Genomic DNA, 24290 nt, shown 5'->3' with positions numbered 1-24290 from the left:
AGTCTGAGGTCTTATTTTCAGACAGTAGTATTCGACAATGGCGGCCTCGCCAGGATGGCGCCGTAGCACGGGAGAACTTTATGGCTCGAGCGAGCGCGCAGCTGCGAGACAGCGCGCCTCGAAGTATACTATATGGACGCTCGAGGCGTAGCGTCCGCGTTTGTGCACGGGACATAAATACTTCGATATTCTCGCGCAGAATGCACAAGGCGTAGAAATTCGGAACGTTGTGAAAAAGTGAGTTGAATTGTGCGCAATCATGCATAGGACCGTTTCGAGCTAGGCGCTCGAAACTAACAAAAAAAAAATCGTTTTCAAGATAAACGCCTGCGGGTTTTAGGGTATAGCACTCGTACGGATGTGGTCAGTGCGAATTTTTGTTTGCTTGTTTTTCCGAAAATGAGCGCTTTAAATTGCTTAAGATGGGCTGACTTGTTTACATAGTGACGTTTTCTGAGAATGACAAGGAAGAAGCAGTAAATCAATATTGAGACTATTTGTAAAAAAAATTGCGGAAAGAAGTTCACAGGTAAGAAAGACGGGACTTTGCTGGAAGACTCAGATTATACGGGCAGACCGTCACAACGCCCATCAGGGGCAGAAAACGTCAGCAAGGCATAGAGGGCCGTAAACGCGATACCAGAAACAAGTTTGACATAGAAATGGGCTAAACCGAACGATGAATATTTAGACCCTGAAACCTGCGTTGTGACACGCTGTGGAGATATATGAGGACCCAACAGAAAGTACTTAATTACGTAACTGGAAGGCTGGAAATTTATAATGTGCAATCATGCCATGCTCCTTAATAAACTCTAAAGCTTTTAACATTTTTGCCCATTGGATAATAATTTTCGCCTGAAGGGGATGTGCGCTGCTGTGTGTCCTGCTGTTTTGCGCTGGTATTTATATGTTACGCTCGAAACATCGCAGTGCGTGAGTTGCTTGGAAATACCTTGATAGGTCAAGAGGGATGGCAGGCAGTTAGTTGCTGGCATACTCCTAAAGGAATTACTGCTGATGTCGAGACACTGAGGACAAAAATATTGTTTATTAATAAATTATTAGACAGACTATTGCGTTCTAAAGTAACGCCGGGGTAAAGGTGCTAGCGGGGCTATAGTTGGTGTTCACGCATTGTTCATAGCCGTATAGTGCGTTAATAAATGACTAGCTCATTCTTCTTATACTTGATTTTCGTTAGCACAGTACTGCTTCCGAAATTGTAACGCTGTGGGCTGTGAGATGTACAGTAGACTAGGGCTACGAAATAATTTCGACAACCTTTTCTTTTTAGGAGGCCGCAAAATCTTAGTACATGACCGTTTTTTTTTTCATGTCGCTTGCACAGAAACGCGGCCGCCGAGGCAGGGATCGAACCTGCAACCTCGTGTTGATCACTCGTAAGCCAGAGCCACTGAGCCATTATGTTGAGCAGCCTTCGCTAATTGTCGATAGCCTTTGTTAATTGCCGACAGAAAGTGAACGGGTCTTTCGTTATGTCCTGCAAGCATGCGAACGGAAATGATCACGCACGTAGTTCCAGTAAGCTTTTAAGACTGGCTATTTGGATAGAAAATCAATTAAGACATTCTTCAAAGCGGCTTATCGAAGTGTTAACGACTGCGGAAGTCGCCTTTCTAATCTACCGATTGCAACCAGAAAGTATCGAACAAGGCAGCTACATCCACACAAAACCGATCGAGAGCACTGGGCTGGTAAAATTAGCATCACTTGACGATGACAGGAATTCAGGCTAGGCAAGCGGTATACAAATTAAGAAGTAATGCGGCCTCTTAGGCAGGGATCGAACCTGCAACCTCGTGCTCATCACCAAAAAGCCACAGGCACTGAGTCATCATGTCGAGCAGCCTTCGCTAATTGTCGATTGCCTTCGTTAATTGCAGACAGAAAGTGAACGGGACGTTCGTTATTTCCTGCAAGCATGCGAACGGAAAAGGATCGCGTACGTAGTTCCAGTAAGCTTTCATGACTTACTATTTGAATAGAAAACCAGTGAAGACATTCTTCAAAGCGGCTTATCGAAGTGTTAACGAGTGCGGAAGTCGCCTTTCTAATCTACCGATTGCAACCAGAAGTATCGAACAAGGCAGCTACATTACCAGAAAACCGATCGAGAGCACTGGGCTGGTAAAATTAGCATCACTTGACGATGACAGGAATTCAGGCTAGGCAAGCGGTATACAAATTAAGAAGTAATGCGGCCTCTTAGGCAGGGATCGAACCTGCAACCTCGTGCTCATCACCAAAAAGCCACAGGCACTGAGTCATCATGTCGAGCAGCCTTCGCTAATTGTCGATTGCCTTCGTTAATTGCAGACAGAAAGTGAACGGGACGTTCGTTATTTCCTGCAAGCATGCGAACGGAAAAGGATCGCGTACGTAGTTCCAGTAAGCTTTTATGACTTACTATTTGAATAGAAAACCAGTGAAGACATTCTTCAAAGCGGCTTATCGAAGTGTTAACGAGTGCGGAAGTCGCCTTTCTAATCTACCGATTGCAACCAGAAGTATCGAACAAGGCAGCTACATTACCAGAAAACCGATCGAGAGCACTGGGCTGGTAAAATTAGCATTCATACTGGTGAACAGCGCAAAAAAGGCGGGACAACAACAAGACAAGCGCTGTCTTGTTGTTGTCCCGTCTTTTTTGCGCTGTTCACTAGTATGAATGCATACCAACTCGCCCAGATCTCAGCCTTACTAAAAATTAGCATCACTTGACGATGACAGGAATTCAGGTTAAGCAGGCGGTATACAAATTAAGAAGCAATGCGGCGGACGTGATCAAGCGCTTACCGTAGGTTGAACTGGGCAGATAAACCGTCGCGATTAGCGACCAGGAACGGACTGCGAAGGAACGCTATAACGAACCACAATCCGCAGCGCGTATGAAATCAGGAACAGGAAGCGAACGAGGCGCGCTCTGTCGCGTGAAAAACGGTCATCGCTCGGTGCACTGGAGATTAAAAGAAAACGCTTACAGCAGTGCAGCTGGAACGAGAACCGTAGCGCCGGTCCAACCCGGTAACGGCCGGCTCAGGCTTAACTGAGCTTCCCAGCGGGTGACCCGACAACTTATCGAATGAGACATCAGCGGGGCGGGTGCACGGGAGCCGCCAAGCAAACAAAAGAAAGAAAAAAAAATTGCGATAAGTGCAGCTCGGTGCTGGCGCACAGAAAGTCGCTCCCTGCACTTGAAGATACCGTTGAAAAGCCGCGTAGACTAAGGTTTTAAAAAAAAAAAAGAATAAAAAAGGCCACGACGCAGAATAATCATTTTTATTACGAGAGAACTGCTGTGCAAAAAACTTACAGATCACTGCGGCGACCCGCATTGGAGCAATGCGAAAGCGAAACGTCCACACACTATATCGACGTCCGTGGCTGTTCCGACGTGCAGGTAGTATATCCACGTCCACGGCTATTTTGACGTCTAAGTGTATTTTTTCGCGTTTTTTGGCCTTTAGTTAATTAATTAATTACATGTCATCGACGAAATTTTTTCTCCGACAACATTTTATCACGCACTATCACAGTAGCGCATTTCATAAAACGACGTAATCGTGCGGACAAAATCTGCGAACACTTTTTGCTGACGCGACATGGCCATATAATGCTTTAGTGCACGTTAAAGTTCACGTTAAAGTGCATGTTAAAGAACCCAAGGTGGTCGAAATTTCCGGAGCCTTTAGCTACGGCGTCCTTCATAGCCTGAGTCGCTTTGGGACGTTAAATCCCCAATAAATCAAATCAAAGCATTAAAACACAGCTGACGCTGTAGGCTATACGAACGCCTGGCGTGTCTTAACTGCGTGACGAATTCAGTTCTCAACCTTGTGTTGTTTTCTTTTTTTTTAAGGGCTTCACAATTCTGGTACCGGTCCAAAACGGGACGCTTATCAAAAGGCGGCTTGCATCTCAAATGACCGCACAATAAGGAACTCCATAAAGATGGCAGATTACACTTCACTGCGCTTCGCTCGAAAACACTATATATGCGTCACGCTTTGGCCTCAGAGAATATTACGTCCACTTTGCGATGCTTAGTTATCTCCATCACACTATTCTCCTATTACTTGACTTTTTTTTTTTACAACTTTTCTCGCGGAACTTAGCCAGAGATAAGCGTTTACGTGAAGGTCGAAAGCGGCGAAAAGAAGACCAACTGGAGGAGCAACGCAGTTTAGAACTTCCTGTTCTTTGCTGATAACCAGCCTACGAACGGCTTATCTTCTCACCGCAGCCACCAATCGTGCACCCCTTTGTGTGCGAGCTGAAATTGTGCCACTTCGAAACTTTCCCACTCGCATAGGTTAGGCAATGAAACTCCGCATAGTGACGCAGTTGGCACGTTTCCGACTTTCGCAGGGCAAACAAGTTAACATTTTTAGAGTCGCTCGCCATTTCATTGCTCGCGAGAAGTTTTATTTTTCTGCGTAAAGAGTTTATGGACGTCTTAAGAACGACAACTATAACTCTCATTTGTAACTAAAAACACTGGCTGTAATTGTCCTACGGGCCCGAAAAAAATTCAAAGAAAGGGAATCGAAAATTGTAAGGATTAACGTCCCGAAGCGACAAATATGGCTTCGGGACACATGCGGACGCCGTAAATTTAAGGAGGCTTGGAGATTAAGTTAAGTTAGATCACATGGGGTTCTTTAACTTGCGCTGAGAACGCTTGGCACAGAAACTCCTTTTTGCGTTTCGCCTCCATCGAAACGTGGAGTTACAGTGTTTGGAAATTGTAACGTCCAACCACAAGGATTTGTCTAATGAGGTTTCGAACAATCAGGAGATCCGTACGGCTTTTTTTAAAGTTTGACATGACGCTACGAAAGCCCCAAAAAATAAACTTACTATTACAGGTGGGAAAACCAACTTGCAGTAAAATGACGGAAGATGTGCTATCAGGTTCACTGTTTTAAGAAATGTCATTTGCTGTGTTTGCTAGATAACATAAAAAAGTATACCTTAATAAAGGGTGCTAAATAAACGCCTTTAAGTACTTTTTATCCACGCACGATTGAGGAAGGGAACAAGATGCCTTCTGATGTGATTATGACCACTGAATCCATTGACAAATTGATTACTTCTTATACGTAGTCATGTGTCGCACTGGTATAAATTTTTCCCATTAACTGCTCAACATGTGACATTGCGAAGATTTTTCGTGCTCTGATTGCGATGAATTCCTATTCTGCAATGTTTTATTTTTTTTGCCCCTTCTGCTAGGGCCCTTTGTAAGGGCCTGTAGTATTGGTAAATGATTAAAAAGACCCCCCCCCCCTCTCCCGAAAACCAAAAAAAATCACAGCTAGTTGTCACACATTCTCAGAAAAGCCTTTCCATTCGCAATATACACAGCTACGTATGTACAAGCCGCCTGAAACGGTCCACTAACAAACGATGTTGGTTGGTTGGTTTATGGGGTTTAACATCCCAAAGCGACTAAGGCTATGAGAGACGCCGTAGTGGAAGGCTCCGGAAATTTCGACCACCTGGGGTTCTTTAACGTGCACTGACATCGCACAGTACACGGGCCTCTAGAATTTCTCCTCCAAAGAAATTCCAGCCGCCGCGGCCGGGATCGAACCAGCGTCTTTTGGGTCAGCAGCCGAGCACCATAGCCACTGAGCCACCGCGGCGGCTACAAACGATGTTCAGTACGAAGGAAACAAAAGTTGAACCTGCTGTAAACTCACAAGTGCGAAATCCAGCCTGCAAATCGTGAAAGCGAAGGTACAGGAAAAAAGCGGCCCTGTTGAGCGCGCTTTCACCTCATCTATTGCAGTTTTCCGCCAAACTGGTTCAAATATTAATTCTAAAATTCTACAAGCAAAATACCAGGAGGTAAAAAAGGAGATAAAAATACAAGAAAAATGTATTTCCGTAACCTGACACTCGTAACATCGGGCGTTTAAAAAGAAACATAAATACCTCGCCCTGCCTGCACTGCCTCCGTAAAATGACAGTCAGTGTGTAGAGGCTGTAAAAAATAAGAGTGCCTAGGTCTCTGTCTCTAAAAATGACAGACCGAAGTGGCATCACATAACTTTTCACGCGATCCTGTTTCCTTTGGCCAAAAGAGGCGAAACAAATCATTGGGAACTAGACAAGAACAATAGCGCAACTCATCACTCACCAATCGGACGGAGGCACCTTGAACCAGCACCAGCGTTCGCGCAGAACGCTCATCCCCGAACCCACAAGGCCTTGACGAACGCGTACACAATTATACACACTCCCTCAGAGCACAACCGTTGCTGTAGACGTCGTGTAGAACCACCGCCGTCCGAAAGTTTTGCGAACAGTCAGTCACGCGCTGGAGCACCTCAGCTAAACGTCTATCACGCCCGCAGCCCTAGCACAGAGCTCCAAAACACACGGATTTAACGTCAAAATACGCAGAGAAACAAACGAAACCACGGAGAACTGGAAGAGCACAACCGTAAACGAGCCGCAAGATAACACAAGGCAAGGCTGAGCGAACACGGAAGAGTTGTGCTCCTACCATCAACCAACCACCTCCACTACTAACCACCGGAACCGAGAGATGTCACGCCGCTTCCACAACACAGGTCACCACAAAACTGTCCCGCGAGCCAACAGCGTGCTAGTCCGATCAAGGTAATGGTTTAGATAAGCTAGGCGCTCCGAAGCCAGCAAGCAGCAAGCTACACACGGCGAGCACGCGCGCTGTCTTCCCAAGTAGGCCTGTGGGACGCACACGCCGGCCGCAACGTGACTCTCGGTGGTCGGAGTGTGGGAGAGCGCTGGCGTAGCTGTAGTTTGGACGAGCGCCTGCCTGTGCATTGGCCGGTCGACCAGCCGGCCGCCGGCTGCCGCCGAGACGTTCCTTTCTCTTTCTCCTCTCGTTGAAGGCCTTCTCTTTCGCCACCCTCCCCCCCCCCCCCCCCCCCGTTCCTTCCTGGAAGCGGTAGTAGAACCAATCTTCCCCTTACCCTCCCCCGATGCGAGGGAGGGGGTCAGACGCAGGGAAAGTGAGCTAGCTGCGGCACTGGACAGCTAGCTCGGTAGGCCTCTTGTCCGTTCGTCAGCTCGTTTATGGTGCGCGAAAGTTCCGCCTTCATACCGTTGTTCTTTTTGCTGGGTTGCTTTTGCAGGTCGAAGCTATAAATAAAGGGGAACACTTTAGTAGCATGCACCATCAGCGGCTACTAAGCTAGTGTGTGCGAGAAGCTTACATTTTCTCAGCGGTGTTCTAGAGGACGCATGGACCCTTTTATGCTCTTTTTTAAAGGTTGGTGTGGGAGTATAGATAAACGAACCAATAGTGCTCTTTTCCACTGGTTGTGCGTGTCAAGAGAGTGTAACAGTCAAACCTAAACCAGTTGCTCTCAACTTGCTCAGCAAAGTGTAAAATTCTGTTATCACTAACTGACTGACTGACTGACTGACTGACTGACTGACTGACTGACTGACTGACTGACTGACTGACTGACTGACTGACTGACTAACTAACTCACTCACTCACTCCCTCACTCACTCAGCTTAGAGTCACTGACCGACTCTAACTCCCCTGCCTAGGTGACGCCACCTGTGAACGAAGGCTTCAACTTAAAATTATTCAATGCAAAGCTATTCGATTTGATAGTTGATAGTTTACAGCTCATTTGGTAGGGCACTTTTATTTAACTGCGATTCTGGCCCGTGATCTTTTGTGCCGGTGCTGATTGCGCTAGCTGGCAGTGAGTTGTAAGATTACTATGGATAAGAATGGATAAGAAAACACCAGAGGCGCAGGAACCGCGAAGCGCATTTGTGTGTCCTCGCTCTGGTCTTTTGTTTGCAAGCGCTGTTTTTCCTCAAGATGTCCTTCTTCCCTTGTTTAGACTGCGTTTTTGCTTGTTAAAATCTATCCTCTCTGCATGCTGCATTTTATCCACACTTCCCCTCTTTTGCTTCGGATGGGTCTCTCCAGATTCGTTTAAGTGAATGCTACATATTGGGTCTTGAGTCCACTCTTCGAGAGAAAGGGCGAATTTTGAAAAGGAAAGGCTCGACTCATCCTCTACGCTCTCCTTCGATGTTTTAACACATTCCCTTAAAAAGTGGACTCGAGTCATTCATGTGAACGACGTTATTGCCATGCACTCGTGAAGAAGGAAAACGCGCAAAAAATACTCCCCGAAGTGTAAAACAAAAAAAAAAGAATTAACCCTACCTCCTATTAAACGCGCTAATGATGGCCTCCACGTTCGCAGAGTAAAAGGTGTAGTACCCACAACTGGTTGTAAGAATGACATTGTGCACTGTCATAACGGCTGCCTCAGAGTCCGTATCGACGTCCGCACAGGCGTCTTTAATGCAATAGGAGGAGGAGGAGGAGGTAGAAGAGGAAAGGCAGGGAGGTTAACAAAAAATGCAAAAGGTAAATGAAAGCGCCACTGAGCACAACACGTGCGCACACATGGTTTATGCAAACCTCATGTATCCGGAAATCTTCTAATGACCTATTTACAAAAATGAAATACCAGGGCCTTCCTAAGCTAACGAAGTGATTACACGGTGAGAAAGTGCATACGGGTAGGTGCATTGAATTAACTTCCAACTTCGTTTACTTATAATACTCAAGCTAGTCAGTCCAAAGCAAATTGACGATCCAAAGTGAAAAAAAAAGTGAACAACGGATGCGGTCTTTTCTCACTGTGCCTATATTTGAGATGACAGGGTATAGATAAGTGTACAAGTTTTGGTCAGATGTTAAGGGGGAATCCTCCGAAGGTGGAGTATATTTGTAACAAGGGAGTAATTACTTACTGACATCCACCTAAGCGCAGCCAAACGGCTACAAAGGAAAACTATACAGCTTTCTCAGAAACATCGTAGTTAAAGAAAAATTCGCCCTGGTCCGGGGTTAAAACCCGGGACCACCGCTTCACCGGAGCAGTCGCTCTACCAATTGAGCTAACCGGGACGGCAAGCTTATGGTAGGGCGAAAGCGAATTGATCAGACGCTTGGGTGGATGTCAGTGGGTAATTACTCCCTTATTACAAGTATACGAGTTGCACACCGTTATAAAGTGCTCAGCTACATGGCTTTTCTACAACGTAAAGCGATTATGTACAGGAATACGGCTTTACTACAATGCCCCCTGCCCTTACCTCACCCCCTTTCCCATAAGAAGTTTTCGGTACCGTTGTGCAATGGTTTTGTTGACAAAGCATTGAAGCACGCTTCGATACACCGTCCTCCTCTTCACACTGTCAACCCTTGCCTTTCAGTGACCCCTTTTCAGTCGTTTATCTTGCGTTCGAGCGTCAAGCACGCCACTCTTGCACCAAGGACCCCACGCCGTCAACAAACGGTGTTTACTTCACTTACATAACCTTCAAAGCCGCTCATGCGTCTCTGCTAACGACGCACAAACGACACGCCGTTTCTATTTAACAACTTCTTTTCATCGTTTGTATCTAATCACTGCTTTCATCAGGGGCCTGGCGAAGGTGGGCCCCGTCGGCGCGACTGTCTCAGCGTCCTTCGCATAATTCGTCGTTCTTCCGACGCAAGCTCATACCTACCGCGCTCGCCAGACGACCTACCGTCCCTCTTCCCATAGTTCTCTGTCCTGCCTACTTCAGCGTTCATTACTGCTTTTCCAGGACGTCGGCGTGGCCATTGTCTCCCAAGGACATCCTCCTCTCCACCCTACACACACACGCTCCACGCTCGGCTCGCCGATTCTCCGTCACGTCCCAAGGTGGCCCGAAGGTAACTCACGTTACTCGTAGCCATCGCTGTGCATACGCGGATGTCGAAATAAGCCCGCCACTCACCTGTCTGCCTCATTCGCGGGGTCTTGTAAAAGGCGCGTATTGGATAAAGCGGCGAAAGCTTGCGCACGCTCGAAGAGTCACGCCGGCGTTTTGTGCGAACGCTAAGCGGATGTCGGGGACTGGTTGCATGATTGCATTCGCGAGTTAAGTCTTAGTCAGGAATATTTATGGCGCTAAGGCTGTACCTTGCCGCGACTATACCGTTGGGGTCTGAAATTGAAGGCTAACGAAATGGGCTGAAGTCATGTCTGAGAAGAGAGCAGGGAGCGATAAAGGGGGAATTGACAGGCACGATGTCAAAGGGACATATTGAAGCTGACGTATACCCATTAGCGCGTTGTAATGACACAGAGGGTATGCTTTCACTGACTCTTTATCAGAGTAGATAATGAGAGTAGAACCTAATCAGGGCTATCGAGCGCCGACCTTATCAGAGTGGATAACGAGAGAAGAACCTAATCAGGGGCGGTCGGACGTTGAATGAAGCGATGAGCGCAAAAAAATTGTAGCAATGACGTAGCCGCGGCTCGCGTAAAGCACGAGCAATTTGAAGCTATTGGGAAAGGCATTCGTCCTGCCGTGAACTTCGCTCGGATGATGATAATGACTGTGATGGTGAAGCGCTGCGATAAATGGCTGCGCGGTTTTTAAGCGCATTGTTGATGGAGTTGAGAATAACAAATAAATTGTTTTTTGAGGAAAGGAAACTGCGCAGTATCTGTCTCGCATATCTCGGCGGACACCTGAACCGTGCCGTAAGGGAAGGAAGGAAGGCAGAAGTGAAAGAAGAAGGGAAGAAACAGGTCGTAATTCAGAAGGCCTAGGCTTCATCGTGCGTCCTTAAACGCTTGTAAAATACAGCACAAACAACTGATAAAGTGCAGGATCGCACACTACGAAAGGGAACACCTTTTTCTTATGACATCAACTACAACTTGTGCATAAATGAGAAACATGCTTTCTGCTTTTACGAAGTCGTTTTTGATCACTTTTTCGCTACATGATAATATTACATGGCAGAATCACTACACGGTATTATTAAAAGTTAGGTAGAGAAGAAATATAGCCGCCGCGGTGGCTTAGCGGTTATGGTGCTCGGCTGCTGACCCGAAAGACGCGGGTTCGATCCCGGCCGCGGCGGCTGGAATTTCTTTGGAGGAGAAATTCTAGAGGCCCGTGTACTGTGCGATGTCAGTGCACGTTAAAGAACCCCAGGTGGTCGAAATTTCCGGAGCCCTCCACTACGGCGTCTCTCATAGCCTTAGTCGCTTTGGGACGTTAAACCCCATAAAACCAAAACCAAGAGAAGAAATATACATCTGCTTTTTATGTGTGAAACTAAGCAAACTGAATACTTTCCATAACTTCACAGAATACTTATCGGTAAAAAATATCGCACGTTAATCATTGCAATAACGTTGTACAGCAAGCTACGACGCCTGTACCCAAATTCTGCTTGCTCATGATGATGATGATGAAGTGATTTTAAATTAGATATATTTTGCAGACTATGCTGTGTAAACACTATTGCAACATTAGGAGACTCTCGCCTGTTTACAAAACACAGAAATGCAGAAATCACCAGGCGACGCATCAGGTGCTGGCGTGGAGTTGCATGATGTAATAATCGCTCGCGTGTCAGGACTAACACGTAATGGTTACTACAACGACGTCACGGATGACGTCACCGGCCACAATAATGGCGCCAAACACACAAACGGCTTCACTTAAGGCGCTTTCTTAACGAAATAAACTAACACCTAGCCAGAAATTTCAGGAAAGACAGTGACCTACATTTCCTCCAAGGAAACAGATGATTCATTATATGGTTTTTAGATTCCCTTCAGCTATACCTCAATGAGTACAAAAGCCACTGGAACTGTCATCAACGGAAAGTTTCCCATCGTGACGTATCTACATTGCAACAGCGCCCCCTACGGCAGTATCAGCAAAAATAGCTTATCAGACGGCTTGTCGACTGTTAACCGAAAAAGAAAAAGAGGATGCAGACGAAACAATTACAACAACAAGGCTGTGTAATAAATTATTAGATACACTTCAAACAGTTTTGCAAAATTTACACTGTTAGGCACGTAAGTTCGCTCCCTGACCAGATAGTTAATTTCACCACAAGATTCCACAAAGTTAAATCATCGCTACCTCTTCAGTTCAAGTTACGAGCGCAACTCCGTTGAGAGGTCGAGCCATCCATCAACCAGCATCACCTGCCAGTGCCCAACCATCCACCAATCCATCAACCAGTGTCACCGACGCATATCCAGTATCACCCATGCAACACATAAAGCTGAAAAGAACAACACCAATAGCGGCACAACGTCGAAATTTCTCACCAGTCAGACGATTCCGGAGACTTTTCGTCCGAAGGAAACTCGTCTTCGCCACCAAGAAGACAAACACATCCGGGCAACGCTGTTGACTAAGACACAATGACTAATCTTCCCACCAGACGCAGAGCCAGTCGCTTCAAAAAGCCCCTCTAGCGTGCCGTGCCTGCGGCGACGTCTCGAACGAAGCTGTCGAGCGGGCAACCAACCAGATCCAACCGCCTTCCCCCTTTCCCACTATGGGGCAGGCATCAATGTCCCGATGGCATTAGTGCGCTGTCAAGCAAGTGACGGCGAAGCCTCAACGTCAGCATTGGGACGCAAACGAGACGCGTCGCCGGAGCCGTCTTCACAGCCACGGCCGCGAAACCTGATCCACTATGTGCGCGCGGCCGTTTAGTTGACAGTTGACAGTTGACAGTTGATTTTAGTTGACAGTCAGCTTCGTCTACGTTCTACGTGTTCCTTTCTGTGTCTGCGTCTTGTTATTTCGGCTGTACCCACCAAGAATTATGAACCAACTAGCTCAGTTTTCTACTCTTTTAACGTGAAGGCGCTTTTGTTAATTTCCTACTCTTCTTTCTTGCCTTTTCTGTAGCGATTTTTTTCCCGTCTCTCTCTCTCTTTTTATTTCAGATTCTAGTTGGCGCGCGTTTCACGACGGCTCGTAATGCGAGTCCGACGCCGCGCCCGACAACAGACGATTCCAGATAAGTTTGCCAGGGGAAGGCAATAAAAAGAGAAAAAAAAGCGCATAAAAAAGGAATGGCTGAGCGGATAAAATGAAGACTCGAAGAAAGAGGACTGGGAAGTATGGAACGAAGAAGCGCAGGCGTGGAGAGTAGAAAATGATGCACCGCGGTCAACGTTGTATTAGGCTTTGCATGCAAACCACTGCATGACTTCTTACTTGACAGAAAAAAACACACGGCATGTACTCATTCACAACAGCATCGTCACTCGCGCTGTCATCCGCCGATTACCCAATGACTCGTTTGTCGGTTCCCTCCAGCCTTCGGCTGCACGCAAAGTGATTGGTTTATTGGTGAGAGTGATTAATCCGCTAATTGATTTTTGGATTCTTGTTGAGCGACAACATAGCTAATTTATCAGCTGATTTTTACGCGCCAGAACAAGTTTACGCTATGACACCCCCTGTGTTGCAGCCCTCATGAATAATTTCGGCCGCTAGGGCTTCTTTAAGAGAGAGAGAGAGAGAAATGGACGGAAAGGCAGGGAGGTTAACCAGGCGATGCCCAGTTGGCTACCCTACACTTGGGGAGGGGAAACAAAGGGGAAAAAAGGAAAAAGAGCGGCAATGAAGGGCTTTTTTAAGGTACAGGGAAATCGCACAGCACAAGGGTGGTTTTGCATTTCGCTTCAGCGTTGTTCGGCCGCTATTTCCGGACCCATTCACTACGGCGCCCCTAAAAACCTGAGTCGCTTTGATACGCTAAACCCCAACAAATTCACAAACCCAGACCCATACCATACCATACCATACCATACCATACCATACCATACCATACCATACCATACCATACCATACCATACCATACCATACCATACCATACCATACCATACCATACCATACCATACCATAAATTCTAAACCAAGGGAAGGCATGTAGAGGAAAAAGCCTCACTGACACCAAGGTTGCTAGAGTACTTGGTACACATTTAGTAATCCAGTAATATAGATTACTTCGTACGATATACAAAGCGCAATAAAAAAAAAAAACACTCTTGTTCTCACATGAACTTCAACTGAACTCCAGGAGTTAAAACAAAAGGCGTCACACCACGTGGTGAAAGAATATAAGCCTTTCTGGCGTCCTGAACATCTATTGCGCCAGGGACGCCTTCCATCTGAACGAAGCAGAGCATCCAGCAGTATGAGAACGTATATCATACCATTGTCCAGCCAATCTAGATGTCAGCGCCAATTTTACCTTCAGCTGCCGGAGGAAAGCTAACTCAATTGTTGTATAGCTGCCACGGAAACGGAATCCATCCGACAAAAACATCCCCGAGCGGGATTCGAACCGCAGCCAGCGTAAGCAGAGCTTTCTCAACGGCGTATAGACAATTCAGCCATTGCCATAGCCCCTCAACTGGGTTTCGTGTATGCGCTGGAACGACTCGTTCCTAGACATGAGCTCACCTCCAATCACCAAGTGGAGTGAAGTAGTCGAAACCGAAACTATAGCTACTTGACATTCCTAACCCTGGAGCATCCGCCATCCAGAGCAGCGCTTGGCACGCCAAGGGACCCACGCAGAACGACATTATGTCGGCTACATTAACGGTTATTGTTATTCTTAATGTCAGGCTCAGTAGAGTGATTGCGCTCGACAGAATAGACTTCACCAGGCGCTTTCTATGACAACACGTACATTGTTCCAAGCATCACTGTCGGGACAGAGTTATTGAGTTCGCTACAACTGCACGCTCCCATTTAAAATGACATTCAAACCGAAGTGAAACTTTCGGTCGTTCGGTGTTGTCTTTGACGACGGCGGTAAATCAAACAAGTGTCATTATCGAACTGAGCGCGTCGGGAGCAATCACTGTCGCTGTCGTTTCGGTTGTTTTCATTTTGCTACTGGTTTTCCTTACCTGTTGCATTGGATTATTTACAACCCCATTTCTCATTTTGTAGCCCTTCTAATGTGCTTCCGCGTTCGCGTTCGAATAATAATTACGACTTGCTTGTCGCATCGTTTACTTATGGCAAAAACAACAAAAAGTCCCAGTGTATGTTCCCTTCAGAGGCTAGGTGTTAGAACAAGTTTAGTCGCTCGTTAGTGACATCCGTTAGATTGGGGGAAAAAATAAAAGAAAGTAATAGCTCCCTGCCCACGGTTCGTGACAGTCGTACCGCGAGACGCTCCTTCGAGAAACCCTTAACCGTATGTCGAGCTCGCTATCACATCGCGGTTCTTACTTTCTGTTCTGCTCACCTATCACAGGGTGTGATGTCTATATATTCTAAAGAAAGTAGAAGTAAAGAAAGAAGCGAGCTTCGTAACAGCTCAAAGAAAACAAGAGCTCCCAGACACTTCGCCGACCCCCCTCTCCCCGCCAGTCTAGGTCCACGATTCTCAGCAACCAGTGGTTGAACCGGATTTCCGGTTACGAGAGAGAATTATATACCTTGTCGGCACCCTTTCCACTTACAGAAATGAGGTTGAGGAAGAAAAGGACGGCCTCCCCTACACCATTGCACTGACAGTGATTTCACTTGAAACTGCAAATTACAATCGTTAGCTCATAACCTTCCACGTACCTTAAACGCATTTCAAAACACCACTGGCTATAAAAGAAAGGAACTACGGAACTACTTTGTAACGTTTTAAATACTTCTGTACAATTAATATCATTGTTATTTGCTGTGTTGTTAAGCTGGGTGTGCTACTTGTGTTTGCTTCGTTTTTGAAAGTGTCTCATCTTCAGTTGTTTGTTTCTTCTTACTTTTTTTTTCTCTGTACAGCTAGGAGCTTCATGACATTTGTATGGCACTGCCTCTGTTCTATTTTTTGTGTTTTTACGCAGCTTTCATCTAGGAAACCATCCAGGAATGTCTGGTGAATAAATCAATTGAATTGAATTGGCTTGCTGGTCGTCCTCCATATTTACTCCGTCTGTGCTTTCAAGGCGGTCTCACCGCTTGCAAAGTAGCAGCCGGTGGAAAATATATTTCTAACCCACTATGCCGGAAAAACAAGTCTCCGTAGAAATTCCACGCGCAAGATCTTCACGCCAATGATTGGCGTAAGTTGAGGCACTCTCTAATGACACAGCCATGTCGACAGCAGTTACCACTGAGCACCGATCATGTGAGGACTTCCAAGTCATTTCTACGGAGACAGAGGCACTTTGCAGCGTGGTGTGCACAGCGCACAGCTAGCAACGTAGAAGCGTTCATCGCTCCCAAGTAAGGCGCGTTGTCATCGTAGCAATCGTCCTAATCATTATCATCACCACCAGCATCCAGCTCACTTCTCTTCCAGGACAATGCTTGTATCGTGCCCCATCGTCCAAGCCCTTTTTCTCCTCTTGAGTATACATCACAAGCAGCGTCACAGGAAATGTCGAAATTCAGACGAACGTGCGGCCTGCTTAGGTTGTGCATCCCTTAGGCACAAAACACGTGCAAAAGACAAAAGACACCGACCCCTTTGCAGTGCAGTACTGCAAAGGGGTCGGTCGCACTGAGCGACAAAGTAGAGAAAGGCGAACAGGCCATACCATTGTCCTCTGGATTATCTGAGTCGCCGCGGCGACTATGGCGTTGCATTTTTGAGCAAGAGATCGATGGTTTGATATCGGACCACAGTGGCCGTATTTCGAAGGAAGGGAAATGCAAACGAAAAAAAATTAACAAGAAAAGAAAGAAAATAACTGTACACACTGATGAACGCGAGAGATCCTTAGATGGTCCAAATAAATCTGCTGTCCTCCATTGCGACATTGATTATCAGGTGAAGCTTTGGAATAAAATACTTCGTTGCATCAAAAAAAAAAAAGAATAGAACAATTATATGACCCCTTGACCTCTGTATTTGCGATGATTATATGGTGCGCTGAAGGAGATTGGCATAACGCTTTTGCAAGGGCGAAAGTGTTACGAGGCCGAGCAAAACACATACGTCTATTGTCACCCGTATCCCGCTGCATCCCGTCCTCACCCTCAACCTAGCCGTTTTCGTGGTGCAACCTATTCCATGGCTCGACGTGAAAGGGAACTTCAAAGTAAGCGGGGGTTGCGAACAGCCTTGAGCAGCGCCTTTCATGGGCCTCTCTATCTGCCATTAGGCCATTGCATTTTCGAAGTCGAGGCGAATAATAAAATCCAGCGCTGCGTATGTGTGCCGAATTGCTTTAGTGTCTGTGTCTCTGTGTGAGCACCAGCGCTGGAAACCAGTTTGCGAGACGACGACGCCGACGTAAGACGACGCCCGCGTCCTTGACGCTAGCCGTGACCATTGACGCTTTTGCGCACGTTCCCACCCTCGTATGTATTTTATGTGCCGTACGCCACGCACCGTGCTGCAAGCGCGGGGTCCTCAAGGAGACCAGATGTCAATGGCCACCGGCCTATCGTAGAGAGCTGAGCCCGCCCGTGTGAAACAACAAATGGAGACAGGAAACGTTATCACCGTTCAGACGAAAGCCACAAACAGTACGCCACCGTGTTCGCCTCAGATACATGTTTCGCAACTGTTTGCTTCTTGGATACATGTTTCGCCACCATATTTGCGTCTTGGATACACGTCTGGTCGCCATGTTTGCGCATTAGATACATGTTTCGCTGTCCTGTTTGCGTCTTGGATACATTTCTGGCCACTATGTTTGCGTTTTGGATACATTTTCACCACCATTTTTGTGTCTCGGATATTTATTTCGCAACTGTTTGGGTCTTGGATACATGTATCGCCACCATGTTTGCATCTTGGATACATGTTTCGCCACCATTTTGCGTCTCGGATGTTTCGCAACCATGTTTGCATCTTGGATACATGTTTCGCCACCATTTTGCGTCTCGGATGTTTCGCAACTATGTTTGCGCCTTTGATACCTGTCTGGCTATCGGGTGATCACGATATTGTGTAACGACGGTGTTGAATTCAAATTTGCACACGCCAAGACTTTCAAAACTGCTTAACTCAAAACGTCAGCAGGCAAAAGAAGAGTGGAGTAGGAAACACGAAAAGATGGTTTGGTTTATGGGGTTTAACGTCCCAAAGCGACTAAGGCTATGAGAGGCGCTGTAGTGGAGGGCTCCGGAAATTTCGACCACCTGGGGTTCTTTAACGTGCACTGACATCGCACAGTACACGGGCCTCTAGAATTTGTGCTCCAAAGAAATTCTGCCGCCGCGGCCGGGATCGAACCCGCGTCTTTTGGGTCAGCATTAGAGCACCATAACCACTGCGCCACCGCGGCGGCTCCAAATTATTTAGATCTACAAGCCACCGCGCTCTCGAAAGGTAGTTAAATGAAACCCTCAAGGGGCTCCTCAAAGCTTCAGGGTGCGCAGGAACTTTGTGATACCATCAGTACAGCTGAGGCTACAGATCAGAGGTGGAGCTTCTGTACGCTATTTTGAATATCAGTCACAAGAGACGCCCGGGTCTTGAACAGGAGTCTCAAAACCCGTATCAAGAATGTTCGCGCAGGAACGCTATACTTGAAGGCATGCCCACTAGCATTGCTGTCCCAGGGCCCCATAGACGACATCGGCAATTACATACGCAGGAGTGGTGTCATGCTCCCTTGGATACTGACTACCCTTCAGCCTTATTACGAGATACAATAACCACAGGCATGATATGATATGGTATGGTATGGTATCGTACGGTATGTTATGGTATGGCGAGATTCAACGTTCGGAAGCTGTACTACCGTATCGAAAAACACAGCGTAACGTCGTATGCTGTCACGACAGATTTTCCTGTAGTATTTTGGAACCATGCAGACAACAGAAATTCTCACAGTAACAACAAGACTTTCTCTGTAGTAATGAGCAGTCTCCGGTCGTAACGACAGAGCCAATTCTGTCACAACAACAGACAACTTCGCAATACTACAGAAAAAATCTGCCATAGCGACAGGACGACAAAAAATGTGTTGTATTTTAGGACAGGCTCTCTGGGCGCGTACACGAGCTAAGAAGAATGCTGTAGTAGATGATGGGCTCCTTGAACATGCACACAGACGTCTTTGCACTTCGATCATCATCAAAATGCGGCCGCAGCATCCGGGATTCAATCCCACGACCAATGGGCTTTCATCGAAACCCGGCAATTTGTCCTGTCGTAACGGCGAGTTCCGTATAGCGTCGGCCCTCGCATGGTGTATCTATGCCAGCGACGAAAATAGTCGTGAAGAAAGCGTCCTTCGCCACAAGGCGTCGTTTTAATCCGATCCGTCTCGCTATAGCGCCCGTTAGCGAGCGCTAATGTGAATGGCCCCGCACGCGTCGACGGAGGCCTTGGAGAACCGGACGCAGCCGGCGGAACGACAGGAAGGCACACTGCGGCAGCAAAAGCGAACGAAAAAGCTCTTTCATCACGCGAGCTTTTGCCAAGACTGCGCTTTGCCTCGACAACGTTGTGATACCCCAGACGCTGTAGAGCGGTCGTTAAAAACTCCCGCGCCTCTCGCAGCCCTCAGAGCCGGTTAAGTGACGATATAGCTGTGTGGCACCCCACCCATATAAAGGGCGCCCGCTCGGATCACATGACCTGTTATTCAATTAAAAGGCCCATTCAAATCACGTGACCTAAGGTCGCATGTTCTCTCACAAGCCGCGCAGTCCTTATACTGCAGGCAAACAAAAGGGGGAATTCCTCTTGAGCTAAGTGCCGAACATTCTCGGATAAAAATTTTAAATTTTGGAAAATTGTAAGGTACTGTTATGAAAATATTGAAGGTAATGGTCCATTCTTCCCACTTCCATCGCCTCCATTAGAGACGCCTACCCGTTTAAGAATGCCGTTAGCGATTGCATAACGTCGTGATACTGTACTGATTCTGTTCTTGTTAATTATTTTTACTCACACCTCTGTGTAAAGCTTCGGCCCTGGCAATGAATAATAAATAAAAAATTCTTTCCACATGGAGCAATTTTTTTTTAAAAGTATTTACATCGCTCGCTCCCAAGAGATGAAATTGTCATAGAAAACCAATGAGAATAAGTAATAAACAAAAAATTCCCCCGATATGTAGAAAAATTTTTCTTTTAAAGTATCTACATCGCTCGCATCGAACACACAAAACTGCCATGGAAAACCAATGGGGAACGCTTTTGACGATAGCAAGAACGTTATTAGCAAAAAAAAAAACGCAAGCATGCCGACGGGTGATCTGCGGATATATTGAATGTTATAGTGAAATCTCACAATCTGAAAAAAAAAAAATCCCTCAAACTCTTTACCGTTAAAAGAATTTTTGGGTATGACTATGGCGACACCGATATCACTTGCTGCACAGAAGGTTACCAACACTATAGGATCGGCTGGAGAAGAATGCAAAAAGTATGTAAAGAATATAAAGCCCAGTTCCCCATAGTCCTCAACACTGCTTTCACAGAGCACCTGAAGGCGCCTCAGAATGACGGCGCCTGCTACAGCCCGCCACTCTTCCTATCTTTTATTATAGCATATTTTGGGCCCAACGTTCATAAACAAGAATGTGTGCCAACCCACTCAAACGCCCTCTACTCTAATCTCCTTTTTAAATTCCTACACGCCTGTCAAAAGCTGACACGTTCCCCAGAGCCCTTCGATGGACAACCTGAATCGATGAGCGGCCAGAACAAGCGCGTTCTCATTCTTTCAAGCAACTTCGCTGCAGCGGCCGCTTTTGCGTACAGAAGGGTCGCCCGGCCACGCCTCATCGTCATCACCATCAACGCCTGGGGAACTAACCGCACACGAACGCCGAGCGTGCCAGCCGGTTGAGCGGACATGTCCTGCAAGCTGAAATCGCGAGGCGGGTCGGCTTGACATGCGGATGTCCGTCCCCACATCTTGCATAAATAACCGCGCAAAGCTGCATGGAAGCCGTATATAGACCAAGCTTCAGAAAACCAAGGCCTCCGGCTGACAAGGTTTATTCTCAGATTAGGATTCACGGCCGGCTGACGTTAGCCTTGTCCGTTATTATATGGCCGACTACCGTTTCATGCCAAGCCCTTCGCGAATTATTTCTACGATCGGCCGGGGCAACGGAGTAGAAATAACATGTCGACTGTATTACAGTTTCAAGCCATTTTTATTCTTCGAGTCCACAGCTCTTGGCTCCAGAGACGCCGCTCCCCTGCCACCGCCGAGACCGCACAGGCTGTGTAGCTAGTAATAAGAAAGATAAAAACGTGTTGCAAACTGACACAAATGGGTTAGCAGCCACAGACGTCACAGTGGCCGCAATGTTTGAGACCAGGATCAAGGCGAAAACCGGTACTATCGCGGGCAGAAGCAACAGACCGCCTCCAACTTCCAATCGCTGCCACTCTGCATGCGGGCGCAACATTACAAAACACTTCTGGTGTCCAGACTGGCGCAGTGGGCCCTTCTGGAAACTAGAAGTGTTGTGTCAGGTGGCGCCTCCTCGCAGAGTGGCAGTTGGAGGGGGCGGGGGGGGGGGGGGGGGTCTGTTACTTTTGCCCGCGATAGTACGTTGATCCAGTTTAACTGAGGAAACTAGTCTTGATTTGGGCTTGTTGGTCAGAATGCACCATAAAAAGGCAGCGCGAATAGGCGCCAGTCCTGTTATCTTTTTTTCCGTCCGTGTATATTCGCACAGCTCTTTTTTCATCATTAACTGAGGAAGATGACCCTAATGTTGAAACAATGAACGATGATCCCACAGCTATCGTTACGGAGTGCGCCACAGAAGTAGGTGGTAGGATGGTTTGACAAGATACCGGGAAGCTATCTGAGGAGACGAAAGATCTGATTAAGAAACGCTAAAGCATCTCTACAGACAGAACAGAACTATACGAGCTATCAAGGTTAATAAATAAGCGCAAGGTAGCCGAGATAAGGAAGTTTAATAAGGAGAGAATCGAGCATGCTCTAAAGAAAGGAGGTATCATAAATTCGGGGAGGCGAAAACCATGCATAGGTAACAACCAGATGTATGCGCTAAGAGACAAAGAGGGCAATGTCATTAGCACTATGGATAAGGTAGTTAAAATAGCCCAAGAGTTGTACGCAAATCTATACAGTAGCCAATGCAATCAGGACGTTAGTGAGAGAGGCAGTAGCCCACAACCAAGGTACTACATCCCGGCAGTAACGAAAGAAGAAGTAAACAAAGCCTTAGGAGCACTGTGAATGGGGAAAAGCAGCTGGTGATGGTTTGGTTTGGTTTATGGGGTTTAACGTCCCAAAGCGACTAAGGCTATGAGAGACGCCATAGTGGAGGGCTCCGGAAATTTGGACCACCTGGGGTTCTTTAACGTGCACTGACATCGCACAGTACACGGGCCTCTAGAATTTCTCCTCCAAAGAAATTCTAGCCGCCGCGGCCGGGATCGAACCCGCGTCTTTTGGGTCAGCAGCCGAGCACCATAACCGCTGAGCCACCGCGGCGGCAAAAGCAGCTGGTGAGGTTCGGGTAACAGCAGATTTGTTGCCATTCTACCATTACTAATTCGTTACAGCACCCTTATACCGTGCTGCCCGTATTCTCTAAGCTTTCTCGACGCTGTGTATAGCTATCTTTTGGTGAAGCCCACTTCCTCTATCCTGACATGGCGATGTCTTCTTAAGCGCCACTCCTGGACCGAGACAAGTGGAGAGTCAGTACACTTCTTCCTGGATTGTCTAAGCGAGAGCACACATGAATGCAGCGTCGACTCATTCGCTACAGTTCGGGGCCGGAGCGGACATGGCAGAAAAGCGGGCCGCACTTTTCTTGAGAGGAACGACAGCGGTACATGCAGCAATGCAGGCCGGGGGGCGCACACTTGGCGTTAGCTACGCTAATGGGGGGGGGGGGGGGGGGGGCACCCGGAAAAAGGAAGCAAGCAAGCGAGCTCCTCCGCTTTCAGGCCCCCGTTGTCCCCTTTCCCACCACAACTGCTGCCGCCGCGCTTAATGACACGGCGCTTGACCCCAACCGCCGCCTGCTGGCACTGATGGTCAGAGAGCTATAAGCGGAGTGGCAGCGTCCGGACAGCAGTGGGGGTCCCCGCCTGAAAGGCAAGGCGCTCCCGCTGGGGACGGCTAAAAGCGGAACCGTACACCCCGCTGGTCTGCTTCCCTCTTGTTCCTTTTCGTTGTATTATTATTTTCTCAGAAAACCATCCCCTGCCCAGCGGGAGACCGAGGAACGAGTGTAGTACAACGCTGGCCACATTTTGAACCGAAATGTATAAGCCTGTCGCAGCCTGGAACACAGCACAGGGGCGCTTTCCAAGTGATTGCTTCTCGAGAAGCGTCAGTACAAAAGTGAGGAGAGCGCTGAGTTTCATTTGTAGTTTATATGTTGATAGTTTTGAGGCATTGCATAAGGGAGGGAGAATAATGACGTAGGTGTACTGGTTTGCCGGACACGTGGAAAAGCTAAAAGACAAAGAGACAAATGAAAGAAAAGGTGCACGGTGACAGTTCGCACATTCCATAGGGCAATTTTGCCCAAGACAAAAAAGAAAAGAAGAAACTATGAGGTTACATGACAGAAAAGAGGAAAACCTCAGGTTTGTGGCCAATGTTTCTTTTTTTTTACAGACCTCGACTGGGACTACACGAGCAAAGCCTGGAAAAAAGTACGTCTCAAGTAGCTCTGTCGTTACAGAACATCCCTGAGGTACCCAAGGTATTCAAGCAAGTAATGCGAATTGAGAACAACAGCGTTTCGTTAATTTTTACGCAAACTCGAGAAAAAAGTTTGCACACCACGATCTGAGGCAATTGCGGTTGGTTGGTTGATTTTTGAGGAAAGGAAATGGAGCAGTATCTGTCTCAAATATCTCGGTGGACACCTCAACCGCGCCGTAAGAGAAGGGAGGAAGGTGGGAGTGACAGAGAGAAAGAGGTGCCGTGGTGGAAGTCTCCGCAATAATTTCTACCACCTGGGGATCTCTAACGTGCACTATTACTTTCCGGGAGATCTCTCTCCTGTATCAAACCGCTCGCGGCCGATACCCACCCCCCTTAAAGGCCTCCAGAAGGCGGAGGAGCGTTGGCTTCTTCGCCTCTACACCAACACGGTACTGTGTCCGGCAGTGCTTAAACATTGCAATGCGGCCTTTTCGGGCGGGTGACCACAGTTCGGGGAAGTGTGGGCATGCCCTGCCAATCCTGCTTTCCCACCCCCACGCCACCCGAGAGGATTGGGAGGCTGTCATGCTCGGCCGCTCAACTCTCCAGGCTTAACGAGCCTATAGTGACAAGAGCCCAACCACAGAGGTCCCGGACTACGAATCCCTCCTAGTAATTGTGAGGGTCGGGCCCTTCAGGCCCGATCCAAACAATACCTCTCTTGTATATAGTATAAATAAATGTTTTACACCACCACCACCTGACATCGCATAGCACACGGGCACCTTTTGCGTTTCGTCTCCATCGGTTAAACGAATTTGTTGACGGTTGGCTCCTATAACATG

General features: G+C 47.3%; 1 protein-coding gene across 6 annotated transcripts in view; it reads right to left on the bottom strand.

Annotated features, from left to right (window-relative positions):
- The window catches only part of LOC149330214 (inactive fucosyltransferase B-like), a 52870-nt gene that overhangs the window by 13807 nt on the left and 14773 nt on the right, over positions 1-24290 (bottom strand). Inside the window, exon 1 of one of the 6 annotated variants that reach the window (XM_089560821.1) lies at positions 12177-12452. The exons of 4 other annotated variants lie outside the window; for them this stretch is intronic. The gene's annotated coding sequence lies outside the window, so the exon portion shown is untranslated. Of the gene's footprint in view, positions 1-6169; positions 6858-12176; positions 12453-24290 lie in introns of those variants that run through there. One more of the 6 variants, XM_089560820.1, reaches the window with a different exon arrangement.

Source organism: Amblyomma mixtum, chromosome 9 (genome assembly GCF_055824585.1).
Source record: "Amblyomma mixtum isolate Tamu chromosome 9, ASM5582458v1, whole genome shotgun sequence".
Classification (NCBI taxonomy): Eukaryota; Metazoa; Arthropoda; class Arachnida; order Ixodida; family Ixodidae; genus Amblyomma; species Amblyomma mixtum.
This window is presented reverse-complemented; position numbering and strand designations above follow the sequence as displayed.